Consider the following 17,295-nt stretch of genomic DNA (forward strand, 5'->3'; position numbering starts at 1 on the left):
TTATTGTACTTTGTAGTTGGACACAAGGTATAGAAAAAGAGCAGAAATACCTTGTGGAGAAAAAAAAGCATTGGATTGGGCTAGAAATTGTTGGCTTATTGGTGTCAGCTTAGTGAAGAGTCCAGTCCAGTACAAAATTTTTGAGTTAGTTAGAGATTTAGGAGAATTCTAAAATTAAAGAAGTCAATAGAAGTTATTAGAATCAGGAACAAGCTATATCTGACAAAAGTTACCTTCTATCAGTTGAAAGCATCTGCTCCAATTCAAAATTGGCTAACAAAGTGGTCTAGATGACAATGCAAAACATTAAAAGTACTGGCGGGACCAAGTTCTTCAAGACACATGATCACAATACCTGCATAAAGGAAACCCAGCTGAGAACATTTAAAATTGTTTAGAACCCTTTGAAGCTAATGGGAAGTTGAACACAAATATTCCAATGTAAATTTATACTGTAAGAGTTTGGATTCAGCACAACTTCAGTCGGTTGTCTGTCATATTAAAGTAACTGGAATTAATGGCACTTAAATCAGGCATGGCCAACGTATTAATTTCAATGAGCCTGAAATTAATAGTATTAATCTAAGTTACAAATAAATAAATAAAGCCTGTTTTAAATAGAAGAGGAGGGAAATAACTGTTGAGAAAACCTATTAAATTATTCATTTCAGGAAGCACAATGACTTTTGTTATGAATAAATGTATTCTATAATTATATTTCCCAATTACCTATTATCAGAAGTCAAGATGAGTGGTTGGTGAGGTCAGGAGGCAAACATCTCAAGAACTATGCAAAGCATCTTCTTTTTTAAGAACAGAGGTAAAAGAAAGGTCCCAGATGAGCACTATATTTAGAGCTGGCTTTGTTTTAAGTCTGCATTCCCAAAGCAGGACGTTTTATATCACATATTCAATGCAGTGTTAATTAGAAAGAGATCACTTTTTCATTATATACACTGCTTTGTGTAACAGAAACAAATAATAGAAGCAGGACATTTGTCACTTTACTTATTTGACTAAAAACTTGGTTTTACTCATTACTTATAAGCTGCTGCAATCAAGAATACAAATGGGAAAATTATTACATACAAATTTTTACATACACAAAAAAGTGAAACCTCATGTGCCGCTTCTTTACCTGGGGTTGGCTTTCATTCACATTGAGTACTTTCCAAAAATCTAGAATTGTAATGGAATAGAATATGTGTGGATCCAAGCAGTGTGGTCTTTGGTAGTTGACAGAAGAATTTATTTTGTCAATGTATGGTAGCCAGAGTGCCAATAATCTCTGAGACCACCATGACCGATTTATGTCATAATCTTTCAATTTTGATTTAATATGTGATCTTCTCCAACTCTTTGTCTTCTGTTCCATTATCTCCTTGCCGCATTGATTAGCCATACTTTCTTCTTTTAAATCTCGAGCTTAATGGGCTAAGACTTTATCAATTTGTATTCAGAAATCCCACAGTAATTTAATCTGTTCATTTTTGACTACCTTTTCAATTTTGTTTCATCAATTTTTCATTCCTGACACATGATAATTTACAGATGTTCTAGTAAATCATTTTGTCATGTTGTATAATATCATTGTTTATAATCAGTTTGTGTGATCTTTTTTGCATGTGCTCAGTATATGGTCTACTGTTTCTTTTGGTTTCTTTGCACAATCTGAATTGTTTGATAATTGTTCAATTCTGAGCTTGATTGCCTTAATTCAAATAGTTTGCTTTTGAGCAGCTAAAATCAATTCTTCAGTTTCTCTTTTTAATGTTCCAATTGTAAACAATTGTCAGCTTTTATTTTCATCTACTACTTAATCTTTTGTAGAATTGACTATATAATGCTTTTACTTGCCAGAATTCTGTTCTTGAGTTTATTACATTATTTTGCTATTCATGATTTTTTTTCAATAACATTTTTAACTTGCATGAGTGGTAGTTCTTGGTTGTCTTGTATGTGTGACCCGTCAAAACCGCGCTTGACTAAACTGCGCCCGATTAAACCGCGTTGCTGATGTCATCAACAGGGTGACAACAGCCAGCGTGGAGAAAGAAGGGCGCTTTAAATAGCGCTTTGAAAGCAAGCCGATTCAACTTAAGGTAAGGGTTAGGTTTAGGGTTAGGTTTAGGGTTAGCTTTAGGGTTAGCTTTAGGGTTAGGTTTAGGGTTAGGTTAAGGGTTAGGGTTAGGGTTAGGGTTAGGTTAAGGGTTAGGGTTAGGTTTAGGGTTAGGTTAAGGGTTAGGGTTAGGTTTAGGGTTAGGTTAAGGGTTAGGATTAGTTTAGGGTTAGGTTAAGGGTTAGGTTTAGGGTTAGGTTTAGGATTAGGTTTAGGGGGGTTAGGTTTAGGTTTAGGGGTTAATTTTGGGTTTAGGGTTTACAGCGTGCTTCTGTCTCCGCGCTGTTGTCGCCCTGTTGATGACGTCAGCGACGCGGTTTAGTCTAGCGCGGTTTTGTGATGGAACCGTCTTCTATGTAATCTGTTTATACGTGCTTTTCTTTTTTCATAGTTTGATTGGCTTGAAGTAAACCTCAGCCTCCATTTCTTTGGGCCAGATATAATGTACCAATATCAGTATGATAATGAATATTCATTAGCTTTCTTGTTTTTCAGTCAAATTCAGCTTCTATCCAGTTTATAATTGCAGCAGTGTATTGAATCAAAGGTATAGCACAGATACTGATGGGATTGATGGCAATTTTGTCTTTAGCACTTTTCACACTCTTTAGCTCTATTATTTATTAATCACATTTTCAATCTTTCCATACTGATTTTATCCAACAGTAAAATGTTCAGATATTTTTAATAGTTTTAAAAATAATTTAAAGTATTATTATCATTTATAATTTAAAGCTCTAGAACTACTCATTTACCAGCAACTCTCGGTAGTAGACAAGAATTAAAAACACAAAAAACAGTGAATGGAAAAAACCCCACAGCATATTGCTTGAAGCTAAGAAACAATAAAATAATAATAATAATATTATTATATACTTTATTCATAAAACATGAAACTCAGCCAACTGAAAATTCAAAAATGTATCACAAATACCATTGACTGGTGCTAATGGTTGATACGGTTTGCTGCCAGCATCCTAGGTATCAACCAGGTACCTTCTTAAAATATAAGAAGTTCTGAGTAGTGCAGTTTTTTGCAGTTCCGCTGGTGTTATTGCAGGAGACTGTAATTTGTTGATGTAGCTTGTAAAATTCTTGGACATGGTGCCAAGTGCCCCGACGACAATGGATATCACTGTTACATGCTTTAACCATAGTTGTGTAGTTTTGATGGCCAGGTCGCAATATTTTATTATTTTTTCTAGTTCCTTTTCTTCGACTCTGGCATCTCCAGGAACAGTGATATCAGTAAACTGTACACTTCGGCCCTCTACAACCGTGATATCTGGCGTGTTGTGCTCCAAATGACGATCTGTTTGTATTTTAAAGACCCACAAGATCTTCACTTTCTCATTTTCGATTACTTTTTCCACTTTATGTTCCCATGACTTTCTGGATACAGGTAAATCCTATTTTTTATATAATGACCAGTGGATTAATTTAGCAACTTGGTCATGTCTAGCTTTGTAATCAGTTTGTGCAATTTTGCTGCATTCACATATTAAATGTGAAACAGTTTTGACTTTGTTATTGCAAAGTCGGCAGTTTGGGTTGTCAGCGGAGTTTTGTATCTTCGCTTTCATGGCATTAGTTTGTAGTGCTTGTTCTTGGGCAGCCAGTATTAAACCTTCCATTTCTTTCTTCATAGTTCCCATCTTAAGCCACGTCCATGTCAAGTTGTCATCACATTTTCCTTCAATGTTTTTCAAGTGTTGTCCAGGCAAAGCTTTGGTTTTCCATGTATTTATTCTGTCATCCAGCTGTTTGTCCTTATATTCTGCCTTTGTTTCTGTTGTTTTTACGCTGTTCTATGTTTTCACAGCCTGCAGCAATTTTTCTGTACTTTGGTTCACATAATCACTCAAACTTCATTTTTCTTCTTCTACAGTTTGATGGATTTACAATAGCCCCCAGCCCTCTATTTTTCTTGGCAGGTACAACCTGTCGATGTCACTTCATGGATATAAAGCGTGGTACATATTCAAAAGTTTGCGTGTTTTCCAGTCCAAGTTTGATGATTCCAGCTTATTATTATTATACAATTGTATCACATTGTATTGGTTACTAGTCGGGCCCCACCCAGGGGCCTAGGACGTCGTAACATATTTTCGTAATATGCGTGCAGATCCAAGCAGTGCGGCTTTTTGCATTTGACTGATGGTGATTTTGTCAATTTTTAACTGTTTTAAATGTAATTCCAGTGCTTTTGGAATAGCACCCAGTGTGCCAATTACCACTGGAATTACCACTGCTGGTTTGTGCCATAGTCGTTGAATTTCGATTTTTAAGTCCTGGTATCTTGCGATTTTTTCATGTTCCTTCTCGGCGACCCTGCTATCACCTGGTATTGCGATGTCTATGATTGTGACCTTATTTTTCTCAACCAGTGTGATGTCTGGTGTATTATGCGCCAGTATTTTGTCGGTTTGTATACGGAAATCCCACAAGATCTTGACCATCTGATTTTCGGTGACTTTTTCAGGCTGATGTTCCCACCAGTTTGTTGCTGTTTTAATATTATAATTTTTGCACAAATTCCAATGGATCATTTGTGCTACTGAATTGTGCCGCAATTTATAATCAGTCTGCGCGATTTTTTTACAGCAGCTGAGTATGTGATCAACAGTTTCATCAGCTTCTTTGCAAAGTCTGCATTTGGCATCATCAGAGGATTTTTCGATTTTGGCCTTGATGGCATTTGTGCGGATAGCTTGTTCTTGCGCAGCCAGGATTAGTGACTCTGTTTCTTTCTTTAATGTACCTGTTGTTAACCATAACCAAGTTTGTTCACTGTCCACTTTATCTTTTATTTTTTCCAGAAATTGGCCATGCAGTGCTTTGTTCTGCCAACTCTCCATTCTTGATTTTATCACATCTTTTCTGTATTCTTGTTTTGTCTGTTGGGCCTTCAGTAGATTTTTGTTCTTTACTTCGATTAATAGATGTTCTTGACTTTCTTTTAAATAATCAGCCAGTGCATGTTTTTCCTCTTCAACTGTTTGCTTCACTTGTAATAATCCTCTGCCACCTGATTTTCGGGGCAGATACAGTCTATCAGTATCACCACGTGGATGTAAACTGTAGTGCATTGTCATTAGTTTCCTGGTTTTTCGGTCCAAAAGGTCCAAATCAGCTTGTGTCCAGTTAACTATGCCAGCTGTGTATCTTATAACTGGTATTGCCCAGGTATTTATGGCCTTGATTGTATTTCCACCATTCAATTTAGATTTCAAAATTTTCCTAACTCTGTTGGTGTACTCTCGCCTGACAATAGTTTTTACTTCTCCATGCTTGATGTTATCCAACTGCAGAATGCCTAAGTATTTGTAGGCTTCATTTTCTTTGCATTTAATTAGTTGGCCATTGGGCATTTCAATTCCCTCAGATGCAGTGATTTTGCCCCTTTTTATGGATAAAGTGGCGCATTTTTCCATGCCAAACTGCATTGAAATATCGGTGCTGAATACTCGGACTGTGTTTGTCAATGATTGGATTTCTATTTCTGACTTTCCATAGAGTTTCAAATCATCCATATATAGTAAATGCGAAATTTTTTCAGCTTCTTTGGCTGTTTGGTAGCCTAATTTCATTTTTTTTAAAATTACTGATAGTAGGATCATTGCGATGATGAAGAGAAGAGGTGAAAGTGAATCACCCTGGAAAATTCCTCGCTTGATATTAACCATTCCGTAGATCTCATTCCCTACTGCCAACTCAGTTCTCCATTGTTTCATCGCCTTTTCAGTAAAGGATGTAATATTTTTGCTAATGCCAGTTGTTTCTAAGCATTTTATGATCCAACTATGTGGCAGTGAGTCAAATGCCTTTTTGTAATCAATCCAGACCATATTCAAGTTCGTTTTTCTGTTCTTACAATTTTCTAATATCATTTTATCAATTAGGAGCTGATCTTTTGTGCCCCTGCTCCTTCTTTTGTTGCCTTTTTGCTCTACTGGCAAGATGTTGTTTGTTTCCAAATAATCCATCATGTTATCTGCAATAATGCCTGTGAGTAATTTGAAGGTTGTTGGTAAGCATGTTATTGGTCTGTAGTTTTCAGGTGTTGTTCCTTTAGTTGCATCTTTCTGAATCAAGTATGTTTTTCCAGTTGTCAACCATTCATCAATTTGGCCCTTTTGTAAAATTTCATTCAGTTGCTTGGCCAATATTGCATGTAAACTGGTCAGATATTTGAGCCAGAAACCATGTAATTGGTCCTTTCCAGGTGATGTCCAATTCTTTACCTTTTTTACTCGATTTTTGACCATCTCAGTTGTTATTTCTAATACTTGCATTTGTTTGTTGCCAATGCTTTTCTCAAAGTCATGTATCCACTTTGCTTCCTTGTTGTAGTCCTTTGCATTTTCCCACAATTCTTTCCAGAATTCAACTGTGGCCTGCTTTTCTGGTTTTTCACTTTTGGTGTCACCATTCACATTAAGACTTTGATAAAAACGCCATTGGTCTGATCGAAATTGCTGATTTTGTTTATATTGGATGATTCGTGTCTCATATCTTTCAATTTTTCTAGCTGTTGCTGTTATCTGCTGTTTTACAATCTCTACAGCTTCATTGATGTTTCTTGTATCCAATCTATATCTTCTGATTAGCCGATCTATGATTTTGTTGTTTTTAAGCCGTTGCTCATGCATGTTCTTTAAGTTACTAGCATCTGCTCTTAATTTTTTGATTTTTTGTTCTAAACAGATTTTCCACTTTGGCTTTGATGCTTTTTCTGTTGTGTGACTAGGTACTTTAATTTTAATGCCTAGTTCATTAGTGACTATTACAGCTGCGCTATACATTAACTGGTTTGTTTCCAAGATGGATCCCGGTTCAATTGTTGAAAACACTGCATTAACCATTTTCATGATAGGGGCCAAAATTTTCTTAGGCACGGTTTTTAGTGATGGTAAACGTTGCCTTTCCTCATTAAGCAGAAAATGTTCCATGATCTTATCCTTCAATTCTTTTTGTTTTTGAGTTAGTTCATCAGTTGGTTCAGTGATAACTGGTTCTAGTGGTGGTGATGTTATTTCCTCCCCAAGAGCTTCTTCTGGGAGTTCTACTATAATGTCTTTAGTTGTGTCTAGAATATCGGTTATTTCCGCTTGTGATATTGTTTTTTTGGTTTTGCAATTTGCCTGAATTTCCTCAAGTTCAACTTCACTAAACACTTTATTCCTTATAATAAATCGCCTTTGATCTGCTAGTCGTTGTTCACTAACATTTGAATCTGGATATTGTTGATTCCATAATTCATACATTCGCTTTAAATAGCCTCTTTTTTCTGGCTCTGAGTTGTAGTAACAGGCCATTATGGCACGGTTTTCATCTGCACTATATTTTTGTCATTTTGTTGGCTGGTCCACTTGTAGCGGAGTAATTACAGTAATTACAGTAATGTCATACTTCTGCCCTGGCCTTCCAAGGAGACCCATTCTATATCCCACATCATTCCAGAGATCCAGGTCTGTACAAAACGCTCCTCTGTGGGGAAAAGTGGAAGCAGAGAGAAAAAGAAGATGACCAACAGCAAAATAGATGGACTAAGTTATGTTGTCAATTATTGCACCATTGGGAAAATGTAAGAAGACGTTAGGGAGAGATCATCATGGAGAAAATCTATCTGTGTGGTCACTAGGAGTCAAAAGTGACTTGACATATAATCAATCAATCGATCAATAAATCACACACTGACATCTCAATAATCACATTTGGGTAATTTTGTTTCTAGCAAAGTGTCTGCAAATAGTTTCCTATTTCCTTTCAGCAGGAACAGCTAGGATTATTAAGAATACTTATGAGATTTAAAATATACATCTAGCCAGCATTCCGGTGATGTCATGTTGTTTGTGATTATGGAATATTATCCAGATTTATTCAGTGATTCTAAAGGAAATTAAAAGTGCATCAAAAAGGAAATATTCAGCTTTGTCACAATTAAATGTTCAGGTATTCATACTAAAATAACTTAATAGCCAACTAAGAATGTTAAAGTATTCTGCTAACAATTACTATATAAATGAATTTATAAGATCCATCCAAGTTTCTACAATAGCAAAGCAACAGTGACCATCCTCTCTGGTCCAAACCCGTAGGGTGGGAAGAAGCAGTTATTTCAGAAGTTGTGTCCAAGAAAAATATTATCAGAAATTACATAGAAAAAGGCAAACAATGGGGGTCTTTTTACACACACACACACAAGCACAAACATACCACACACAGACAAAGTCTAAGTACATTTCAAAAGAACTCACATGGTGACAATTAATGTAAAAATATAACAAGGTGTATAGAAAATGTACATCAAAAAGGAAGGTTATAGAAATGTTCATTTTAAAAAGTAAAAAATGTTACAACACGCATAGACGGACAGACAAAACACAGACACAAACACAGACAGACAGGCAGACAGACACACATACACACACATACATACATACTGCTGTCTCAAAGTTTATCCTGAAGAACCATCCTCAGAAAATATATTTAAATAAGAAACCTATTCATGCTGACAGGTATCTTCCAGACATATTTTTTTGTTGGCATTCTGAAAATAATCCTATATTGTTGTTAACATTAGTTCCCATTTTAGTGGGGTAGCTTGTTCTTTGCATATACATATAGTGAACAATTGATTGTGTGAAGAAGCAGGTAACACAACTGTTATTGTCTCCCCCTACTCATTTCTTCAAGGCTATCATGTTGGAAAAGTGGTAGTTTACATCACCAAGCTTCTGTGATATGCCATCGACATGATAATAGTTGAAGGGTATTCTCCATCGTATGAGGACAAATGCACCCCAAGGCAGCAAATAACCAGGACTTTAGGTTAATTTAAAAGAGTGAACCATACCTTGTCTGAATAATGTCCTCCGAGCTCAAGGATCTTTCTTGGGTTAATTTAGGAGCCTTGCTAAGAATTTGCTCCATCCACTTTTATTTGCCCTTTTCCATGCAGAGTCATTTCAAGATTCATACTGATTTGCTTAATAGGGTTCTGCAGGAAGCCATATTATATGGAGACAGAAGTGATAAGCAGATGGGAATATTCGAAATGATATCTCTAGCATTTCTAACATGCTGTTTTCTGAATGAATTCAACTGCTTGTTCATTTTTACAAGCATGAGACACATCCATTTATTATTATGCCATTTTTCCTACCCTGCCACACAAGGATTCATATGGAATATGTAATTTGGAAATATAATTTCATACACAGTGGATTATTATTATTCGTATCACTCTCCAATCATCAAATTGGAACAAGCCATGCATATAATCAAATGTTTTAAAATAGAGCAAAATATTGGGGATCACAAACAATATTAAATAAACTAAGAGTAAAAGATCACTCATCCTGAAGCTGGATAGCTTGCTTGTTTACTTATTTAATCAATTTAGATAGCTGCCCAATTTGTAAACTGCAACTGTGAGTGGTCCACATAAGATTAAAGCCAACATAAACACCAACTAAAAAAAAGCATAATCCAATTGAGATTAAGTCACAGTAATTTCATATGAGTTACATTCACATGACAGGTTCATCTACCATTCTGACCTAAAGCTCAGGGGGAAAGCTAGGTCTTCAAGACTTGTGGCAGGAGGCCAATAGTATCAGGGCCATCTAAATCTGAGAAGGTCAGCTGTTTCAAATGGAAGTGCCAGAACAGAGAAAAGATACCTTCTGGGTCCCACCAGATATATTATTATATGTAGGAGACCTTGTTAATCTTGTAATGATGGGCAGACTCAGTTGGAGATATTTGGTTCTGCAAGTAACCTGGTCTTGTGCCATAAAGAGCATTAGAGATGACATCCAATACCTTGAAGTGTACCAAAAGCATACTGGGAGCCAATGAAGTTTATAGAACAGTGATGTTATATACATTGGTGCAGCCAAACTAATAAAAGATCAATGCACATCTGTAGAACTGCAGCACTGATTTAGCCTGATTTTGTTGACACTGTAATTATGGTCAAAATTGTGCTGTTGTTACACAGTGTTGAGAATCGGATTTCAGTGGAAACTAGGTTTCTTTTGCTGTTACATCATTTGTAAACCTCTCTTCATTTTCTTTGAACAGGCTTGTAGTTCCCACTTTCATCTTTTTAATAAAATGTTATCTTTAAAAATATTTCCATTGTGTCTAGTATCAAAAGATTCTGTTTGTTTCTTTTATTTGAGTCCCCAATTTACTGAATTCCCTAATTCTCTAAATCTGCATAAGAGTTGGCAGTCTTTTAACTGAACAAATTATTTTTAAATGTAAAAGTTCTAATCCCACTTATGATAATCTCACTGTCATATAATAATAATCATAAACAACCTGATCTAGGAACTATTTCTATTTCTAAAAATGAAAGTATATCTAATTCTCTTTCTGCATATTTTACTTAACTACGTTATTTACTATTGAGGTTACAAGGGAAAAGAAGTACCATATCTTTAATGCACTAACTGAACTTTCTGATGATGCTCTTCTGTATTGCTATCTTTAACCCTGTCTCAGCAACAAATATATAAACAAAATGCATTGCCAACTATAACTAGAAACCAGTTACTCTGAAATCAAACAACTTATTTAGGGAAGGCTAAAAACTGCAGAGGTCATTGTTTGCATTTTTTTGAAATGAAAAGTTATGTATACTTTGTTTGGGGAGGCAGGCTAATGTATCTCTTTATAGCCTTGGCAATATTCATTTTTTTAAAAGATGCAATAGTATTCATTTTAAAATCATGGATTTTTCCTTATATCTATCTATCTTGTATTTATGTTTAAGAATAACTCTATATAATGTATTAACTTCAATGACTATGCCATTCTTTTAGAAGCAGATTTCAAATTGCATATGGATATTCTTTCAACATATTTATAGACTCTCTTTTAATATATTAGTTATATATTATTATATTATAGTAGTATATTATTAGGTTATTTATTTATTTAGTGTATGGCAAATACATGGACATATAGTGGTTCAAATATTAATGTCCAGTCCACCCAGCTATTCAAGGACAGGGTGGCCTATGTTGAAAAAATCAGATATTTGGCTGGTGTAAGCTCTTGATGGACATTCAGACACAATGTGTTTTGAGTTTCGAGTTTCGAGTTTAATTTTATTTATAGGCTGCCCAATCCCAGAGGACTCCGGGCGGCTTACAGCAAGGGAAAGAAAAATAATAAAAGAAATAAGAATAAAAACAAGACAGGTTAAAAAACAACACAGATACATTCGTTTCGGTTGGGGCTGGACCTCAACAATGAGGTCAACAGCCCCAGGCCTGTGGAATAGCCAGGTCTTGACAGCTTTTCTGAAGACCATGAGAGTGGGTAAGGTCTGGATATCTGCGAGTAGTTCGTTCCAAAGGGTCGGAGCAGCCACAGAGAAGGCTCTCCTCTGAGGAGCCACCAGCCGACATTGTCTGGCTGACGGCATCTGAAGGAGGCCCACCCTGTGGGATCTTACCGGCCGTTGGGAGGAGTGTGGCAGTAGGCGGTCTCGCAGGTATGCTGGCCCTAAGCCATGTAGGGCTTTAAAGGTGATAACCAACACCTTGAATTGTGTCCGGAGACCAATAGGTAGCCAGTGCAGCTCGCGGAGGATGGGTGCAACATGGGTGTATCTAGGTACACCCAATATCGCTCGCGCAGCTGCATTCTGGACTAGTTGTAGTCTCCGAACATTTTTCAAGGGTAGCCCCATGTAGAGCGTGTTGCAGTAATCCAGCCTTGAGGTGACTAGGGCAGTCTGAAGTGCTTCCCGATCCAGGTAGGGCCGCAATTGATGCACCAGGCAAACCTGGGCAAAGGCCCCCCTGGTCACAGCCGACAAATGGTGTTCCAGTGTCAGCTGTGAATCCAGGATGACCCCCAAATTGCGAGCCCTCTCTGAGGGCTCTGATGGATATTTTATCAAGAATAGAGACAACACCCCACTTAAACAATGAGTCCTGGCAGACACCATGTTGGGTATGGATCCTTTTCAGAGTAGACCAATGCTGGTGAGGAAGGTCAAAATCTGGCGCCTTTTATGCAGCATCTATGTAGCTGCCTATATCTGGGCGTTCTGCAGCCCATTTGGCTTTCCATTGTGTGTTGATGTCAAAGTTGTTACACAGCTGTTGAGCAAGTGCCAAAGAGGACTTCCTGGATTTAAGCCTGCCAATTGATAGATGAAGATATTCAGCGTGCACAGAAAGAAGTGGGATTCTTCACTAAGGCTTCCTGCCTTTGTAGAACTGGTAGTGTAATGTGGCTCAAAACAGGGAGCCAGCAAGTAGGAGTAGATTTTATGCAACTGCATATGATCCTCATTGTATCATTTAGTTTAGCATCGATCTTGCTAGTGTGGCAGCTATTAAGCCAAACAGGGGTGCAGTATTCAGCTGTGGAGTAGACCAACCCTTGTGCTGATATTTTGAGAGTAGAGGCTGAGGCTCCCCATCTTGATCCTCTCAGTTTCTGGAGTAAGTTTTTCTTAGTATTGATTTTAGCGGACATGTTCTCTAGGTGTTTCTTATAGGAGAGAGTCTGATCCAAAGTTACTCCAAGGTATTTGGGATGAGGATCATAAGGGAGTAAGTTGTTATTCAAGTAGGCCTTCGGGGTGGCATTGGCGAGTTTGTTGTTGAGATGGAGACAGGTGGACACCCTTTTGCTGACATTGAGTATGAGTCTCCAGTCAGCAAAGAATTTTCCCAGGGATTTCAGGTCCTCAGAGAAGAGGCAGTCCAAAACTTCCAAGTTTTTATCTTGCACTGTTAGGGCCAGGTCATCTGCATATCCAAATTTATGTCCCCTTGTAGCTGGCATATCTGCGATATAAAGATTGAACAGTGTGGGTGCCAGGACAGAACCTTGTGGAAGGCCGTTTTTGAGTCTTCTTAACTTGCTAACATTTTCCCATATAATGAACTGAAACGATCTATCGCTGAGCATATTGTTTATTAGGCGATAGAGGACTTTACAGAGGATGATGTGAGTCAGTTTGTAAAGCAGACACTATTACTAGGTGTCCTCAATGACCACAAAATTTGGTTTAAGTACAAATATATGGTTTGGAAAACAAGTTGGTAAATGAAAAATAAACTTTTTAAAATATTTTTCTATGAAATTTAACTATCAAATACTGAAATTTGTTTCAGTTTATGCTGCAAAATATAATGAATAAATGAGTTATGGCAACAATGATAGTGTTGACTTAAAGAATTAGTCATTTAATTTAAAAAAGAAATAGGTAGCTAAAATCAAAAGAATCAATTAGATTCATCTTTTTCATACATTATTTTTTTTACCTATTCATTTAAGCAACAATGGATGAACATTTCCACCAATTCAGCCAGCTTCATTCAGTTGTCAGGGTGTGTTAAAACACAAGCAAAACTATTGACATCTAGATCAATAAAAACAATGTCATAAAATAAAACTGCATTAGCAAAACACTCTATGTATATGTGTGAGGGAGGAGGACAGAAAAAGATGAAAAGATACATTATTTTTGCCACTGAATCCTAGTTGTCACAGCTGTGATTCTAGTCCTCTTTATTGACACTTTAGCACATAGCCAGTGTATGTTATCACAGCTTTTGCTTACGCCACAGTTCTTTTAAAGTGTTGATGTAGCTGGAGTGCTGGATATTAATTCATTTGCCCAATAATTCATTTATATAAAATGTGCATAGCTCACTCATCAATCCATTAATGTCTAGCACAATAAATAAAAAATTAATTTAAAGCATACAACAACACAGAAGGGACATCACTATTAGGACCTTAAAAGACAAAAGGAATAGTTAAGCTATTGAATGATTCCTAAATATTAAAAAGCCTGGTATTAACCAAGATTTGAAAGAAGGACATCATTGACAATAGCCTCGCCTTCTGGAAAATGAATTTAAAAAATGGAGATTCTAGATAACAAAATATTTTCATTGTATATTTTCATTGGGTATCTAACATAGGCTTCTCCTGTAGATGTCACTATCTAGCAGATATTCCCTGGGGGAGGCACTGTTTCATGGGCCTGTCTCTGTCTCTATCTGTCTGTTGTCTGTCTGTCTGTCTGTCTCTCTTTCTCTGTCTGTCTCTCTCATCTATCTATCTATCTATCTATCTATCTATCTATCTATCTATCTATCTATCTATCTATCTATCTCTATCGAATTTTTTGCTGTTGTTAGTTGTGAAGTCGTGTGTGACCCATCGCGACCCCATGGACAATGGTCTTCGAGGCATTCCTGTCCTCTACCATCCTCTGGAGTCCATATAAACTCACACTGACTGCTTCGGTGACTCCATCCAGCCACCTCATTTTCCATCGTCCCCTTCTTTTTTTTGCCCTCAATCTCTCTCAGAATTAGGCCCAGCATTAGTGAGTCAAATTTAATTTAATTTTATCAAATTTAAAAATACCTAATCTTAGCTGATGAATGAATTGAGAAAACCTATGGTATTTTCCAAAGGCAGATTAGTAAAATTCAGAGAAGAAAATGAACTATAAAGATGCACAAGTAGACCCCACTTAACAGCTGTTTCAAGTTATGTCAGACTTGAAAAATGTTATTTATGGCCTGTGTTTGAAATTACAATGACTTTATCACCTCTGGGCTCATGTGATCACACGTTGGGCACTTTGCAACCAGCTTGCATTTATGACTGTAGCATGCTGTGGCCACATAATGTTTTGTGATGTCTACATAATGTTTTGTGATGTTTTTTGCTGGGTTTTGCTATTGGATAAGCTGGATTTTGATTTACAATCATGTGATTTGCTTAATGACTACAGTAACTTGTTTAATGACTGTCATAAAAATAGTTGTAAAATTGAATCTGGTCATCTGATGACATGACTTAAAACTGCAAGAACTTACAACCAAAATTCTGGGCTGAATTGTGGTTATACATCAAGTACTACCTGTAATCTAACAATTTTACAGTAATTATTTTTATCATTTAGTTGTTAAGAAGTCCATATAGCAATGGATGGACTCTTCCAAGCACTGAAACCCAGCGATATATAACCCAGCTATTTACCATAGTGGGGTCTGAACTGAGCTGCATTTTTTTTTTTTTAGAATTTATCATTTGTGATTAAAACATCTAATTTTTTCATGAAAATTATCTGTACAAGAAAACAGCAAGTATAAAAAGGAGGTAAAACATGAAGAAAGATTACCCCTTAAATCAATTTCTGCTGCTATTTATTTAAATATAGATCATGTTTGTCACTGAAGATATAAAATGATTTTTTTGCATTTTTCTATACACATGCTTGTCATTTTTCTATATACTGTATATAGTTGTCATGGTCACAGTGGTTGAGAAGTCATGTTGTTACCCCATCATAAATACCTCAGTGTGGAGGCTGGAATCTTCCACAATCATCAATCTGGAACTTCCAAACATCACCTCTAAGATCATTCAGTCAGGTTCCACCAAGGAGATCACTGTGGAACAGGGTAAATGATATACAGAAACTGCTGTTCTATTTCCTTGGCTCAATGCCAAGTACTTGTACCCAAAATTAGAGCAGAAGGATTTCCTCATGATGATTGTGTATCCTGCCCAGAGTCACATGCATGAGATGGGTGGCTATATAAATTTGCTAATCCTCTAAATCCCCATGTGACCGTACAGGAGGAGATCAGCTCCACCAAGTCTACACATCCAGGTCACTGTAATATTTTATCAGTATCATTCAGGAAGGGAGCAAATCAGCAGAAAGCGGAAGTCAAATGATAAAGAACAAAATGAATCTTGCACATTAGAGATTAAAAAAAAAATCACCTCTGCATTTAATGGCAACATGTTTCTATTGTTTGCCTATGATGTACTTTGGGTAAATGCTAAGACTGAAACAGTACCTTCATACCCAGACGTTTTCTGAAAAGTAACTCTAATTGTTATGATTTCAGCACAAAACCTCCACAAAAGTTTATGAAGGGGAGAAACTCATTCAGTTATGCAATTTCCATTGGCTAATAAGCCATTTATTACAGCCTGAGATGTCCATTAATCCTTATTACTGATGTGCTTCTGTAGTTTTTGATCTGGCTTTGGGATGAAATATTTAGTTATTATTATTTAATTTGAAAAGGCAGGTGTTTAGAGTGATGATGGCTGAGAAGTTTTGTATCATGATTAAATACCTTATGTTGAAATGGAATTTCAGGTAAAATGTATCTGAGTAAGCTTGGCTGCAAAGCATGGAGGCTTGACTGTAGTTCACTGCTACTGGTATGTCACTGTTGTTAGGAAGAAAACACTTTTGTTTATGACAAAACTGAGGTAGTGATATTATAATAATCAGGGACTAAAGAAAGGAAACAAAGACTGAGGTTCTGAAAAACACATTATGATAGATATAGACAACATGGTCTTCCAGTATTGAACCTCATCTTTGCCTACCATCACTATGGCTCATGAGCCCTGGAAGATGCAGTGTAACAATATGTGAAACTTGCATATTGCCAACCAGATTTTAGTCTATTTGGTCATATGTTTTTTCATAAAATAATCCAGCATTATGTAAATACTGCCCAAATATCTAGAATCTGCTAATAGTGGATTGTAAATCTAAGTATAGCACTGGTAATCTCTACCCTGCATTTATTTTGGATTCATGTCAATAATTCTTGGATGGCACTATATGGTTTATTAGTGAATCATGCTATAATCACAGTAGTAAAATCACAGTAGTAAATGAAGTAAGGTTGGATCTGGTTAATAATGTATCGGAGATTATCAGCAAAATCAATTACTGTAGACCAGGCTGAAAAATTAAGCACGCACAAATACAAGCACATATATTGAAAAAAAGGCAATGGCACAGCACTTCCACATTATTGTGCATCAGAAATTCAGTTCATGAACTGCATATGATTGCTGAAATATAAAATAAAAAACTTCCCCAGAATATTTTTCTCTAAAGTGGACTTTTCTGTTTTTGTTTTCTCTTGAAAACAAAATGTAGTGTGATGAATATTTGTAGTCCTTCTTAAAGTTGAACTATAAGTGGTGAAATATAATTTTTCATTCAAAACAGAGAAATACAATATGGACAAAGTGTGTCTTGTCTTGAAGTACAATTGCCCCAGTTTACATTCTATACATGAATATGAGGATGTGGGTGCTACCTAAATCACCTTGCAAACCATGTTTCCGTGCTG

The 17,295-nt window shown here is 36.4% G+C and overlaps 1 protein-coding gene across 1 annotated transcript in view; it reads left to right on the top strand.

Moving 5' to 3' along the window:
• The window catches only part of GABRG3 (gamma-aminobutyric acid type A receptor subunit gamma3), a 451,797-nt gene that overhangs the window by 201,361 nt on the left and 233,141 nt on the right, over positions 1–17,295 (top strand). The gene's annotated exons all lie outside the window — the stretch shown is intronic.

The sequence above is a fragment of the Thamnophis sirtalis genome, unplaced genomic scaffold, assembly GCF_051295495.1.
Source record: "Thamnophis sirtalis isolate CommonGarterSnake01/CBP01778 unplaced genomic scaffold, rThaSir2_p1.2 scaffold_12, whole genome shotgun sequence".
NCBI lineage: Eukaryota > Metazoa > Chordata > Lepidosauria > Squamata > Natricidae > Thamnophis > Thamnophis sirtalis.